We start from the raw sequence: 16294 nt of genomic DNA, 5'->3' as shown, positions 1-16294 counted from the left end.
CTCACGAACACCGATCTGCTCTCCTGCCATAGCAAAGGCGCCTGATGCAGAGACCCGCTCCAGCGAGCGCACGCGCGCACACACACACGCACACACACACGTACACGCACACACGCCAGCCTGCGGGTTGGCCAGAGCCTTGAAACCGCAGATCCCACTAGGAAACAGCCACAGGCACCGAAGTAGGTGTTGCTCCTACACTAATTACTACTTTCTCAAGCACTTCGGTGAAGAAATGAATCCCGCCCAGCTCGCCAGTCCATCCAGATCTCGGTTCTGTTTTGCGCTCCAGATTCATCGTCGTAAAAGCCAGGTTTGAAAGTCTTTTTTGCTTCTCCTTGGGTGGTTTGGTGTGGAGGGCGGGGGCAGCGTCTGCTTCACTTCATTCTAAACCGCGGAGGGGACCCTAACTCGCCAAGTGGCTGGGACCCATGTGAGGTGCGCGACTCTGCTCGTGCGCTCCGGAGCTTCCCAGCTCTCACTTGAGCCTTTGGGTCAGCTCACTCCCCGCCTCCCCCGCCCCACCCCTCTGGGTGTCGTGGCACCAACTAATCTCTTCCTTTTTCTCTTGCAAGATCCTGGGAGAAAGCGAGCTGGCGTCTGGGTTCGGACTCTGAGCCGTGCGCAGCTCGCGCCGGGGCGGTCAGCCCTGAACCAGCGAAGGTCTCCTCGCTCCTGCCAGCCTGCACCAAGGAGATCGCAGCCAGGGAGGCAGCTGGAGCCAAACCCGCGGCAGGTAAGGGCACCGCGCTGGCCAGCGCCTTGCTTGCCGGCACCAGGGGCTCTGGCACGGCGGGGTCCCTCCCAGTCTCCACAACGGGGCGCGGAGGGGTCGGGGGTTGGGAAATTGGAGGATGGTTCTCCGCAAGTGTAGATTCTCAAACGGAAACTTTGGCTTCTAGGGCTTGGCGGGCTGAGGGCAGCAGTGGCGGGTCTGGCACGAAGGGGCAGATGAGGCGCCGCGCCGCGCGGGGCGGGGGTGCGATTCCGCGGGTCACCGAGTCCCGCGGAAGGTGGAAGGCAGCCTGGAAGTCGCGCCTGTCCGGGTGTCGCTCCCTCTTCCAGCCCGCCACCCCTTCACTGTCACCTGACCCCCTCCTTCTCCCCGAGATGCCATCACGGAAAAGTCGAGAAGCGCTTCGCCCTTTCCTACCCCGCACGCTCCTTCCTGCCCGGAGTCTGGCCGAGCCTTCCAGGCGTTTGGGGTGCAGACCTGGCTCGCCCCGTCTCCACACAGTACCCCGGTTCCACCCTTAGGTGCTGCGGTCCATGGACAACGGCCAAGGGGCATGGGGTTTAGGGCTCCAGGACAGAGGAGGGGGGGGCGGGTTCTGCAACCCCATCCCAATTTCGGCTCCGCACATGACCGGCTGTCCACCTCGGCTTGGGGACAGGGTCTTATTAGCCCGGAGCCGGCGAGGTCCCAGACCTGATCATAGGCCCTGGGCCACCCCGGCAGGGCTCAAGGTTGTGGATAGGGGGCCCCTGCACTCCCGATGTCCCTCGCTGTCCGCAACTGCGGACCTGGGCAGATGCGGACAACTTGTAGCTCGTGGCACCCGGGAGGTGCGGTTCCAGCCGCTGGGTGGATCTCGTGGAAATTCCACCTGTGCTCTCCGCCCTGAGCCCTTGGGGCGCCCCCCACGGGTCAGTAGGGGGCTCGCCCAAGAGAGCTCTCACGGGTGAAGATTCCCCCCAAATTATTGGCAGAGAGCGACGCACACACCCTGCCTCAGTCCCCCTCTCTCTACCCTCCTGCCCTCCGCGGTCCTCGTGGCTGCCTTGAGCCATCAAATCATCCAAGGGAGGGTCCTCTGAGCTCACGAGTCCCAGGCCCAGTGGCCGGTATGGAGCTGTCACCTCAGTGCGCTGTGGAGAGGCGGGAGGAGCGCAGAGAAATGGGGGTAACCGCCTAAGCCATAGAGCTGCCCGCCGACACCTCACCGGAGTCGCCCTCCGGTGTCCTTATGTCAGTTCACGGCCCAGACACGTCTGTGACTGAGGCCACCGAGGGTGATACGTCTGCCAGCTCAGGCGCGGGCAGCGCTTCAGGAGAACAACGCCTCCCAGTCCTTTAGCTCCGAATCCCCCACACTGACTTTCTATTTCCCTTTCATCTCTTTTCTTTTTTTGGCTTGTTTTGCTTTTCTTGCTCTTTTTCTTAGTGCTGGGTGGCAGTGAGTACGTGGCAGCCAGCCGTGCGGTGTGTCCGTCTCCTAGTACACGCAGCCAGCAACACAAACGCATGTCCCCACGCTCTACCGCAAACCGGCTGCGCTCCTGCGCGTAGCCCCGGCTCGACGGCCCCCGCGCGCCTGCGGCCATGGCCACCGCCAAGGCCACGGTCACCGTCACGGTCCCGGCTGCGACGGCCTCGGCTCCGCAGAGAACCAGGCCCTAAGAGCGCAGGGCCAGCCCTGACTCCAGAGAGAAACCGTGGGCGCAGGAAAGGCCTGTGGAAAAAATTCCAATTTGGGTTGGAGGTGGGGGGAGGCTCTAGGGGAAGAAAAGTCCCCAGCCACTCCTGCCCCGCTGCCCTGTGGAGTAATAAGAGGCCTGAGTCTGTGGACATTAGCCTCCCCCCCACACTACTCCCCCTGCCGCCCCCCCCCCTCGTGCCTCAAGCCAGAGCCCACCCACGGGGTGGGGGGCAGCCTCTCTCCAGCATACCCAGGAAGACCAGCCAGCTGGGTCCTGGGGTGGACTAGCACCTCACTTCTCATTCTGCTTTACCGGCTTTGAGAGGGCTTTGAAAGTGGGGAGGCTCTTAAACGCCTGATACGCAACCCGGTAAAGGCCTCGCGCTGTTGTATTTTGTTGGAAGTTCGTATATATACACATTGTATTGAAAAGCATATGGTAAGGAGAGAAATATAGTACATTTTCATTGATAAGCATATAATAAGGATGATGATTCACTCTACAAACTACAAACAAGTGTGTGTCTGTGTGAGATCTTTGGGATGATGACTACAAGGGCCCTGATAATCATAGAAGTAAACCAATTGTTTTGGCCAAGAGACAGTTTCAAACTGGTAACTGTATTAGGCTGCAATTCAGAAAATATACTTTTGAGACTCTTGTCAAATGGATGGAAGAATTTTGTGCCAGTGATGTTGCAGCTTTGCAGAATTTGGCAGCTGAGGACTAAAGAAGCAATAAGTTAAAACCAGGTGACTTTTTTATTGTTGTTGCTATTATTAGTAATATGTTCTGGTTGTGACAGTACAATAGAGAAGCAAATTCTGTTGACTGTATATACTTTACTGGGCTAAACAATTATGCCAATTAAAACCAAAAAAATAAAACTCGACCCTGAAAAGGCGTGGAAATTCTGGCCAAGTCCACTTGACGTTTTAAAACTCTGAATGAGATGGGAGTGGAGAAGAGTCTCAGGACCCAAAATTCAGGGTGGGCTTCCTGGCAGATGCTTAGTTTGTCTACAAAAGAAATAGGCGTGTTGGTTTATGTGAGTGTGCCTGAGGGTGTCTGCAGGGGGATCAAAATAGGTGGATTTAAATATCCCTGTCATAGTTCAAGTTCAGGAGAACTCAAAGAGCATGTTTGCACTTCTCAACTGACTTCAGGAGCCAAGGTGGAAGAGACTAAGATGCCTTTGGAATGATCCCCACAGTCTCTCAACTTTGGGGGGCAGAGATTGCTGCGTTCACATTGAAAATTACATTTGCTCCAAATGCGACTCTATTCCCTTGTCTGCCATGATAACCCCCAAAATCAGGCAGGTGATGTACGTTCAGTGGGAATTTCTAATTCCAGTTCCAGGGTAGCCAGCCCCTAGGTTCAAGGGCACAGACAGAAGGGGCAGCTTCAGAGGTGGGAAGCAAACAGCTGTCCCAGCCTCCTTCCTGTCTGGCAGGGAGGGCCAGGAGGGCATGGCATTCACCTCAGAGGACGAGGACAGGTGGGTCGATTCAGAGGCTCATGTGTCTGTGACCCACAGCACAGAGCAAAGTTTAAGCAGGTGCAAATTTTGAAAAAGAGGGGACAGTAGAAAAAAGAGAAATGAAGAGGGAATGAGAGAAAGAAAAAAAAAAAAGAGGGTGGGAATCTGTGAGTATGCTATTAACAGCCACCGCAGTGCGGGTTCAGCTTCTGTTACTTGATGTCAGTCTTTGGGGTATGCCTGTTATAATTGTCAACCTGACCACTCAAGCCCCACTCTTTTATTTTTCTTTTAAAAATTTTTACTGAAATATAGCTAACTTATAATATTACATTAGTTTCAAGTGTATGTACACCATAGTTATTCAGCATTTCTGTATCTAAAGAAGTGATCACCACGATAAGTCCGGCAACCCTGTGACACCGTGCCGCGCTATTATCCCGCTCGTATCTTAATCTCTCTTCCCTTTACTCGGTAGCATCAAGGGCCTGCGAGAAACATTCTGTTACCCAGTTCCCCCAAAGGACTAGTTTTCTTCATTTAAACTTATATTCATAGTGGTTGGGCATTTTATGATGCGGACTCTGTGACTTACCTCAGTGGACTCATACATCAAACACTGCCAGTCTCCTTGTGACTGTCAACACTTGGCTGTCAGTTCCTATCACCTGTCCCCATTTTGTCTTCCTTTGGTTCATTGAGCAGGTGTTGGGACAGCTTTGATTAAAGGGTATCAGAGCAAGGGTACTGACTACATACTTGAGAGCTCAGCTGGGTCACGTGATGGTGGTGGTGGTAATTTTAGTAGTGTGCGTTTTGTGTGAGGCAAAGGAAACAGGTCATTTTTTTCTTAAAAATGCATTTTCAAAGAGTGTGTGTTAAGCCTCCAGCACTGTCCTAAGCACCTTATATGTATTATGTTGTCTTTTCTGTCAGTGCTTTATCCCCAGTGTTTACGGTTGTGTCTGGCACATCCTAAGAGGTTATTAAGTATTTGCTGAATGCATGGATAGATGAATCAGTTTTCTCGTTTTATCATTGCAACAATTCTATCAAGTAGATGCTATTTTTCCCATTTTACAAATGAGGAAACCAGAGTTCGGAGGGTCAAGTAATGGCCCAAGATCACCCAGCTAGTGAATTGGATTCAGACACAAGCATGTTGGACTCCAGTCTGTCGTTTGCTGTGCCGGCCGTATTTCCATGAATACTTAAAGCTCTGGTCTGCCTTATGTTTGGGGCAAACTATGGCGTTCAGAGTTCAGCAATGTTCTCCCCATCCTTTTTTTTTCAACTCTGCATATTCTTGTTGGATCTCCCAGACCCTAAGCAAGGAAGATTCAGTGCCAACTCAATTCTTACTTGGCACAGCAGGCTCGTTCCGATTTATCAAGTGATTGCCTCTGGAAACAAGATCTGGGAAATTACCTGATGTTTTGGCAGATGCTGTTTCCACGTATAGCTATACTGAGATTTTCTTTGTCTCGTGCAAAAGGATGAAAGAGAATTTTGAGATCTTCCAGTTTAATTCGTAATAGGCATTGAAGTGGGTGAAGAGGCTTCCCCAGTGCGATGCCGATCACCAGGAACTGCGCACATCTCGACTTCCAGTCTAGTCATTGCTTCTTTGTTTTGCCACGCTGGATGCGTTCCTCTTCCTTATTAAGATTGCTAGTGCTTAAGGGTCTGAATTTCAATGGCAACTTTTAATTTTAGTTAGAATTTATTATCCACTTTTGCTTTGAAAGGCATAATGTGACTCTGGGAAATTGCTATTAGCAAAGAAAGGTAAGGTAAGTTCTGACTGGTTTGCCTCCTTTCACAGTTTATATATTCTTGTCTTATTTTATTTCATTTCCTTCTCTCCCTGCCCCCGCCCCCAACATGTTCAGACTCCTTCTTTTATACTGTGACCTAAATATACAATCATCTTAACTGGTGCTTGTTACCATGGTAATGTTTCATGGGAGATAAGGGTATACACTAAAAAATCAGTTTCTTTCATTAGCAGTGGAATTCCTCCCCTCTTTCTCCCTCTCTCCCAAATCTAGGCTTTCACCGAATGGTGCCCTCTGGCGTTCAATGACAGGAAGCACATGCCCTTGGATAGGGCAAGAACGTTTTTAAAACTTTGATTTAAATTTCAATTATAATTTGAAACGGATAAAAGCAAGGAGACTTTTAATTAGTATATTTTTAAGCAAAGAGATTAGTAGAAGACATTCATTGCCTGGACATATTAAATGTTGCTTGCTATGTAGAATTCTAGAAAGTTACAGGGAAGGGGAGGTATTCATATACCCTTATGTGTGAAAATATTGTGAAAATATTTCTATGAGAGACAAAGAGATTCCATTGAGATATCTCTGGAAGAAGAATCTAATGGAATCTTCTGTGTCTAAGTCTTTAAAACTTCAAAATGGAAGTCTTTTTAGAATGGGGATGTTTTTTACTGTCGCCTATAGATTATGTATTTTTATTCTATTTTTGTATTTATATGTATTTAAATTCTATTATATATACACTTTGTTGTTGTTTTATGGGAGGAATTTGGAAGTTTTTCTCTCTATTGTGTGAATAGTAATATCAGTCTGCACGTGATTATTAATCACAAATCACACGAATTAGAAGCGAGGTTGATATGCTATAAACATGTCTCCTTTATTCCTCACTCCAAATTCTACTGTCAACATCTGACAGTGTCACCAAGTGAAACCTGTCTCTGAGTCTTGTCTAGAATCCATCCCTTCCTCTCCATCCACACACCTTTGTCAGAACATTAACGTCTCACGTGAACTGTCACCGGAGCCTATGTTTCTAACTGGGTCCCCACTTCCGGTCTTTCCCTAGTACACCCCATGTTTCACACGGCCAGACTGACCTTTCTAAAACACAAATGCGAATATGTTATTCTCTTATTAAAAGTTCTTCACTGTTTCCCAACCGTTTAAGATAAATTCTAAAATCAAACCCACACGAGATCTTCCGTCACTGATCAAAGCCCTATTGCCAAGCCCTCTGTCTGTCAGCTATTTCTTAGTTCCCTTACTGCACAGGAGATAATACATATACATAGCTTAGGGTCATGACTGGTACAGAGTAATGTTAAATAAATCGGGCCAATGTATTTCTTCTTTCCTCTTTGTTATCCTTCTCCTCCTCTCCCTCCTCCTCTTCATCTAATTCATTATAAATATCGTCCTTATACTAGGCGTCCCCCTGATATCTTCCTAGGAAGATATCTTTATGATTCCAAAGACATCTGTGCTCCCTTCTGCCTGACATTCTCTCTACGTTTCATCACTAATCTAGCTGGACCCCCAAGCGCCAGGCCCTCTTCCTCTTCCCCTCTCCCAGCCTGGTGGAGAAGTTCCCGAGAGGGAGGAAATTGTCTTAAATGGTAATGGATATGCGTTTTGCTGTTACTGTTGCAAATGTTGGTGCAGCAGGATGAGCCCTAGTAATAGCCCGAGGTAATACAATACCCCCTCTAAGAACAGAGAAATGATAATAATTTGTCCTGGCCTTATTGCTCACCCCTGGTTATGAAGATCATTCTTCCACTCTAATAAAGCTGAGAAGCTTTCCCTTACCACCCCCTCCCCCCGCCCCCCAGCCATGCCGAGTCAACAAGCAAGATGGAGTAATATAGGAAGACAGGCCTATTATTTCTTGATTATTTAACTAACTACAAAGGAGCTCTTTAGAAGGAGTGAGATGGGTAGCTAAAGAATTACCTGAAGGCTAATTTTTCCCACTCTTGATAAAAGCTAAGCATGAAATAATTTGATGGGTAGAGGGAAGAACATAAATTTTACACAGTTTCATATTGCTGAAAACGACGACGGTTTTCAAATACTCTGTGCTTTCCTTGGCACTGCTACAGAGGGAAGAGGCTTCTGCCATATAACTAGCCTGAAAATAGAAAATGGTAGGAATACTCTACTTGTGTTTCTCGGAGGCTTCAATGCATTCAGTTTCATTTTAGAGAGAAGATAAAGACCAGCCCCAGGGCCAAGTGTTTCCCCAAACTACTTTTCTATCAGATTTTATCAGTGGAGTGGGCATCTATGTCTTCACGTGGAAGCCTAAATATTAGACTTTTTTTTGCTCCCTTTGATCTGTGTGCTGGGAACACTGAAGGCGGAGAGCAGTGGGTGATGTAGGTCTAATTTCTGTCGTCCGTCTAAGGGCTGTCACTCAGAGGTAAACAAGGAGTCACAACTCTGCTTTTATTTTAAAGTGAGCATGACTGAATATTTTCCATGACTAGATATTTCTATGTTTGGGAAAATTTCAGAATTTCGGATGAGATATTTTTCTGCGACAGTAATAATGACAACAAAAACAGCGAAATGGCAGTTGCTCTTTCTTGAGGGTCTACTAAGTATCAGGACCCGTGCCATTTCTTTACATATGTCATTTCTATACCTCATGCCAACCCTAAGTGGCCGATGTTTGTTATTTTTCCTTTGTCAGTGTAGGAATCGGTGCCCACTGACACTAAGTAGCTTGTTCTAGCAGTGAGTTCATTCCTTTGGGCATCGGTCTCACGTCTTAACGTCAAAGAAAAGTTTAAAATAATTGGGTTTGGTTTTACTGTCCCATAAGCAGTTTCTTTAAAAAAGAATATCCCATTATGCTATTTGACATCTAATTCTGATAATGCCGAAGAAAAAGAGAGAGGGAAGAAAACAAACTAGAGACACGTGACACTTTGAGTCGGTGTTCAGAAAATGGAGTCATGAAAACAGAATTCACATTGGAGGAATCAGGCTCCGAGGAGATCGAGACTCCATCTTGGCCACTCACCTCCCGGCTTAGTCCTCAGATTTGAAGGAGCTTTTTCCTTCATAGGCCCTGGGGAGCTCTTTCTAGGCACACAGGGAAAGAGTCTCAGTAAGGCTTCTAGCTATGGAAATTCTAAGGCATAAAATATGATTTTATGAATATTTGTCAAACATATATGTTGGAATGTTTCTGTTCACTATAAAAACACTATGTTAGTAAAATCTTGTTCTATGATTTCTTCTATTTTATATTGTTCTATCTATTCCATTTCTCTGCAAAAGAGTTGTTATTACTTAACATTAACCTCTGCATTGCAAAAGTAAAACAAAAGGCCGAAGGAGCTAATTATTCTGAGGGAGGAACCATCAGTGAATTAATTCTGTTCCTGTTTACATGTCCACTGTCAACTCTGTTTCTGGGTCCCAAGTCTCCTGAGGATCATTAGTGTCTATTGGTAAATGATAATACCAGCTAATTTTTTACAATTAATTGAAATTTCCCACTCTTACATTTCAATGTCAGTCAATATTTTTACATACTGACACTTTTAATCAAGGATTATCTTTCACAAGGGAGCAACAACAGGGCCCTAATTAATTAAAGTGATAATTGCTCCTCTCTTTCGCAGTTTGTTAGTTACATAACACATTCTTAAGGAAATTCACGTCCTTAGCATTCCTCTTTAAAATTTCCCCATTTATAAGGCGATTCTTGACTTCTATCTCTGTAAGAATTTACTGAAAATTCAAATTACTTTTCTTTCAAGCAGATGCATAGAAAGGAGGTCATTTTTATTTCCCAGCAAGTTTCCATACTCCTGACAAAATAAAATGACATCTTTCTATCACTGAAATGTTCTCATAGAATCCCGGGGGGGTCCTCTTCATGGAAGAAAGAGAGGTTGGCAAATGTCTCCCCTTTGATGTTCACTGGCTTATTTTAGCTTCTTTATCGCAATGCAAGTTTCCATGGTCCATTCCTCCTGGATCTGGCTTTCGTTTCTCAGTCCCCAGCTACTTAATTGCTCCTGCCTCTCTGCGGCTTTTTCAGTGCCTGAGTTTTGTTATCTTTTCCCTCTGGTTTAGTCCCATTATTTTAGTAAACGTCAAATCTAGAGAGTTGGCTGTAACTGGAGGCCCTGCTCTCTTCTTTAATAGATATTGCTCTAATTCCTATATTTTGGCATCTCTTAGTGAGAGATGCATTTTCAGAAATAATTGATGATGACTGAATCTGTTGGCTGATTTTCCTAAGACTTAGGGATTGCAGATCATTGAAATCACTGCATCATATGTTGGTCAGATTTTCTGAAGGCCGTTAGCCTTGTTTGCTTTTTTAAAAATTAAATTAGTGTGACTTATTCATTACACGTGCAACCAATATTTGTCTGCTTTTAAAATTATTTTTTTCTCCCAAACTCTCATATGCTGTTACTTTACCAATAAAAATGAACATGAAGCCATATCAACTGCTTAATTATCTAAAATTCAAACTCTTTTTTCATTACTATGTATAATTATTGAATGATAACTTTTCTCTCTGTACTAGTTCTTTTTAATAGACTATTTTTAGAGTGGTTTTAGGTTCACAGTAGAAAGTACAAAAAGTTTCCATATGCCCCCTGTACCCATATACCAACAGCATCCCCCACTATTGTCCTGCACCAGAATGGTGCATTTGTTACAATGAATGAACCTACATGGACACATGATGATCACCTGAAGTTCAAAATTTACTTTCATTTTCACTCTTTCTGTTGTCCGTTCTGTGAGTTTTGACAATGTATAATGAATGACCTGTATCCACCGTTACGGCATCACAAAGAGTAGTTTCATTGCTCTAAAAGTCCTCTGTGCTGCCCTATGCAGCCCTCCCTCCCTTCCTCCATCCCTCCTAACCTTTGGCAAACACTCATCTTTTCACTGTCTCCGTAGTTTTGCTTATTCCAGAATGTCATGTAGCTGGAATCAGAGAGTATGTAGTCTTTTCAGATTGGCTTCTTTCACTTATTAATAAGAATTTAAGTTTGCTCCTTGTCTTTTCATAGTTTGATAGCTCACTTCTTTTTAGTGCTGAATCATGTTTCATTGCATTAGTTTTTCTTTGGTATTTTCATTAAATCAGTACGTTTTTCTTGACTTTTTGAAGATAAATTTTAGCTATGCATTAGAGCAAGGCTTTTTTTCATTTTGTCATGTGTATTATTTTATTCTTGTATGGTATTGGATTTCCTCTCATCTTACGTTTTCATTTTCTTAAATTCTGGAACTTTCTAACATTAGCCACAGAACTTAAGTTCTGACGAGATCAAGCACGTTCAGGGTGGTGTGGCCGTAAGACTCGAACTTATGTTCTGAATGTTTAATTCTCCCTCTTTTTCATTTTCCTCTAACTCACCTTGCCTCTGTTTCATCACTTCGTGAGAAAAAGGCATTGTTTCTTGGCATCTTAGGATTTTTATTTAACTATTTTTATTTTCCGAATATTATGTTTTTCGCAAGATTTTCTTTTTTTTCTTTTTTCTTTTTTTTTCTTTGTTTTTGCAATTCAGGTAACAAAAAATTTTCACTTCTTTTATGAAAGATTTATATGGTTCATTTATCTAGTTTGGGCAACTCTTCTGCTTCCTTGAGTCTATAAATACAAGAAGAAGGAAGAAAGGAGATCACAGAGCTGTTTCTTTTCCATTTGATCTTCCAAGCCCCAGCAGTTACGCTCATGACGAAGCTAAGTAAAAAAGCCAAGAACTTATGGAAAATAATTCACCCCTCGATGAAGCACTGTAAGTCTTATTTGCTTACCAACAGCAGACAGAGTATTCTTATTTCTATTCGAGAAGAAAGAGACATCTACGAGTCCGTTCAGGATTCTTCTGGGTTGTGCCCTTTCCTTTGTTCTCTGGCTTGAGGAAGACTGATGCTCTTCCACATATTGGTCTAGTCATTCCAGCTGTTTAGACATGGCCTTTGCTCTGGAAGCTAATGGTATCCACTTTTCAAACTTGACTTTTGACATCTTTTCTTGGACCCACCATTCAACTTTTACAGGCGCTTTATATTCAACTCCTTTGTACAACGGAATCGTAGTTGATAGTCTCTGATCTCATTAGAAAACTCCATACGGTCAAGATTTGTATTTTTTACATTCTTCTCAGCATTGAATCTTGTGCCTGTCTCTATTCTTGTCACATAGCAGAACCCAATAAATGGTTTTTTTTTTTTTAGTGATGATTTTATGCCACTACTCTGCAAGAAGTCGGAAGTTTCTTTCTACCCCAATCCGCTCTTCTGTTGGTTTCATAATATCAAGTCCTCATTTTCTGAAATAGCTCAAAGAAAGTCTCTAGGTGAAAAACAACAACAACAGCAATAACAAATGCTTTCAGAATAAATTTTCCCTTCTGTCAAATTTTCCTGCTTTTGAAACCAACAGTTCATCTAAGCCTGAGTAAAATTGTCTGTGGGCTACCTTTGTAGGTGAATAGTTGCATTCTTACTTTATCTAAGCAGAATCTAATTAATATCTGGGACATAAACTTTTAAAGGGGTTCATTGCGTTTGTTTTTGTGTGTAACATATCTTGAAACAAATTTTCGCTAGCACAGATCACAGACCACTTTTTTCCCCACACCAGGATGGATCCACAGCACCATTGACTCTTTTTTCTTGGCTCCATCAATAAGATACGTGACCAAAGACCGAGAACAATTTACATCATGAACCTAAGTGCTATTCTAGATAACTTGCCAACTCTGGCTTTGGTCTTATGCATGGAATTGGAGTGTTCATTTATTTGTTCTTTTATTCATTCAACAGGTATTTGCTGAACACATATTTTGTGTACATACTCCACTGTCAGGCAGTAGAAAATAGTGGTTAAGAATGTATAATTTGTACCACTGTCAGTTTGCCTTTAGTTCCTTCAGCATCATAGATTCAAGAATTTAGTGAATTGTTCAACATCATCTAGCTTGGCACCTTTATTTTGCAGTTAAGGAGACTGTGACCAAGAAATAATAGTGAATTGTCCTATGAGTGACAATGACTTGAAGTGATAGAGCCAGGTCTTAACATCTTGACACCCGACTCATTGTCAATTTTATTGCCCGGCCATGACTACCCTTATGAAATGTTCCACATGGTTATTTTAAATCTTAGAGTTGAATTCCTTCTAAGAAAGATCTGAGGTAAAAACAACAAAAAACTTTGTGATACTTCCTTATTTTTGTGGGACTTCTGACTTTTTTGGCATCTCCCCACTTTTGTTTTTCTGATGTTTTACAAAGGGGTCTCATGATTTAGTGGTAAGTTTTTGTTGGAAAGGCCGAGGTTAAAACGTGAATGATTGTCAAAACTTTAATGACAATATGACATGACACCAACCTATCAGAACATGGATCAACCATTATGTCATTCTTCTGGGTCCCTGCTAATAATCAACCCTTGTTCAGTGAGCTCCTCCAGTCTTGAGAGTATCTACTTTCCTGCCTTACAGAAGTTTGGAGATCTCATCTATTCATTTTTGATTAATCGCATGTATGTAATTAGGGTTTTCATTAATCCCTAGTATATATTTGAACCAGTATTTTTTAATAATGTTGATGCTTAACCTTTTTATTTGACATACTTGAAAACGAATTATACAATGCGATATTTACTGAAGATATATGACAACTTTTAAAAAGCAAAGAGAAGTATAATGGATAAAGCCTTTGAGTAAACAACATTCAAGTGAGGACATTAGGATAATCTGTTGTCACATAACCTGCCAAGTTGGCAAAAATTGTCCATGCAGTATCTTTAGAGTAAGGAAAAGACAAATTGGAAAACTGTAGTTTGATATCATCCCTCTTAATTCTGTTGATGTACTTTTCTTTCAAATAGCAGATTACTCCATCTTGAAGTCCTGACAACCATAAATGTAATCTGCTTTGACACAAATGTTTTCAAAATGAAATGCCCATTTTTTTAGAGTTGTCTTTCTGCGTTGTTTCATATCAGAGGAAAGTGGAAAGGAGAAGCAAGTGGTAGTGAGTTGAAGATTTGATGTTGTCTGGGACACTGGGCATTTCATGGTCCAGAGAAATTCACGATGAGGTGACAGAATGCTCTCTCAGACCGCTGTCACTTACACTGGAACGTGATGTGCTCCTGGGGAATCTTGGGAAGGCACTTGCAAAGCTATTTTAAGAGGTGTTTGGAACTGTGAGAGGACAAGGAAGTACAGGAGAACATGCCAGAAGCCTTGTTTGCAAATACTGTATTCTCTTTAGGGGCTATTCAGTGACAAAACCAAAAGCATGTTTTGCCAGGAAAGGAAGCTGTTTATCTTGCTTCGCTAGAAGAGAATTTCACACTAAAGGAAGACCTAAAATTAAAATAGAAACATTTCAACAAAAATCTCAGGAAATCTTTTTGTTTATGTGTTTTGTGTTTCTCTGGCGCAAGCTCCCCAGGCTTATCAACGAGCTGGTGCCATTAGTTGGTACCAGTAAGTAATGCATCAGAAGACAACTGGAACTTTGTTTTCAGTGAAACTGTATTTGTGGAGACTGAAAGCGAATTTGCCTCTACCTTTTTAGAAAGCGTTTCACTCAGCTTCACGTAGGCTCAATGAAAAAAGATTTGGACACGAATGTCAGTTCTGCTTTGGCAGATTGCACCACATTAACAATGAAGAAAAGGGAGGAACTAATTGGACCACAGCGTTTCCCACCTATTTCATCTGTAGAAACCCCTGCAGATTCCCAAAGGAACTAGATACGGCACAGCTTGCTCACGAGATGAGCAGGACTGGGGAACTCCCTTCAACTCCACCCCCATCTGAAAAAGAGCTCAAATTCCAGAGGTATCAGCTAAAGTGGACACTGTCCATATTTAAAACTGAGAAAAAAAATCCATCACTCATGTCAGTATCATTCTCATCTCATCATTCTGTATCTTTGCAGTCTTCCGTCAGTTTTTGTATAAAAAGTTGAAGTGTTTTATAAGGGACAGATACCGATACATAGGAAATACTTGTTTATTCATTTATTCTTCAAACATGTATTGCTGCAAAATTAGGTACAGCCAGGCACTCCGCTGGACATCCAGGATATACAGATGATTAATCATAACCTCAGCCCGTACAGCCTGTCCTGGGAGATAAGGTGAGAAATAAACAATGCCGCACACTACACAGGTGCTGTAATAGAGGCATTAGGACTCCTGGACTCCTGGAACCACAGGGGAGGAGGGGAGGCCAGCCCCACTGAAGCCTGGCAGATTACACCACATCAACAATGAAGAAAAGGGAGGAACTAATCGGATCACAGCATTCGTAGAGCATTTAAAGAACGAGGTGGGTTTTACTGGATTGGTGGAAACGTCTTAGCTAGAGTCCTATGACAAGCATACCGCAGACTAGGTGGAGCAACAAGTGTGGTAATTGAGCGCTTGTTATGCATAAGGTGTTTTGAAGATACAGATATATATAAAATAATTCTAACTATAAGCGTGTGTAAGATATGAAGAGAATAACTACTATAACTCATCAAGCAATGACTGTCACAGCAACATAAAGAAAAAGTATTAAAATATGTAAAGTACACATCAGAAGGTCAGAAAAACAAGAGCGTGTGTTTGAGCAAATAACCCCTTGTATTTGCATGTGGTTTTCGAGTTACTACAGCTCATCATGGCATTATTTTAGAGCAGGGATTAGGGCCAAGTACAGCCTTCAACCTGTTTCTATATGGCCTCTAGCCAAGAATGTTTTTTGCATTTTTAAAGGGTTATTAAAAATCTCAGTGTGATATACTTGCAGAACATACTAGAGATTCTACCTGCTAATTGTAATATTTCGTACTCGTGTTTTGCATTCCTCTGGTTTCTTCAGTTTATATATTTTTATTTTTTATTACATAACTTATAAGCCACCCGATCTCTTGAGACATAGGTGTAATAAATACTAAAATTGAAAAAAGGAAGAAGAATGCACGACAGAGACCAAATGGGGCCTTCAGTGTCTATAATATTCACTATCTGGCGCTTTACAAAAACCTTTTTCTGACCCCAATTTTAGATGAAGTTTTATAGATGCCTGTAGTGCTTCTCAAAGTGCAACTCGCCAGCTTATTTTTATTCTAATGGAACGAAGGCAAGACGGGGAAGCGCAGGTTTGGGTTAGGAGAACTCGATTCGGCCGCAGTGGTTCTAAATGAGAAATTCTGTCTACCGTTGTCCCGTAAGTGTAGCTGGTAGATCGGGGGTCTCAGTTTGCATTTCGGAACACATGTCCATCTCTTTCTCTTTGTTCCTGATTTCCGCTTTCGTGAAGTCATGTTTGTGGGTTAGTTAATAATGATTTGAAACAAACAATACTTTGTTTTAAAAAAGCAAACCTTTCACTTACAGTATATCAGCAGTTCTATCACCTCATTTTATTCTAACAAAAACTCCAAAAGGTCGATGATAACAGACTGAGGACATTCAGCATCAGCCATGTCAGGCTGTCCCACGTGGAGCTGCTGGCATGAAGATGCTGAATGCCCCACCCCTGCCCGGTTGTGCGTTCCCTCCTTCCTCACAGAAAACCCTCTGTGTCGTTGCCAGAAGTGCC

The 16294-nt window shown here is 43.2% G+C and overlaps 1 protein-coding gene across 1 annotated transcript in view; it reads left to right on the top strand.

Moving 5' to 3' along the window:
- The window catches only part of CHRM2 (cholinergic receptor muscarinic 2), a 125385-nt gene that overhangs the window by 1310 nt on the left and 107781 nt on the right, over positions 1-16294 (top strand). The window lies entirely within an intron of this gene.

The sequence above is a fragment of the Pteropus vampyrus genome, unplaced genomic scaffold (assembly GCF_000151845.1).
Source record: "Pteropus vampyrus isolate Shadow unplaced genomic scaffold, Pvam_2.0 Scaffold48, whole genome shotgun sequence".
NCBI lineage: Eukaryota > Metazoa > Chordata > Mammalia > Chiroptera > Pteropodidae > Pteropus > Pteropus vampyrus.
This window is presented reverse-complemented; position numbering and strand designations above follow the sequence as displayed.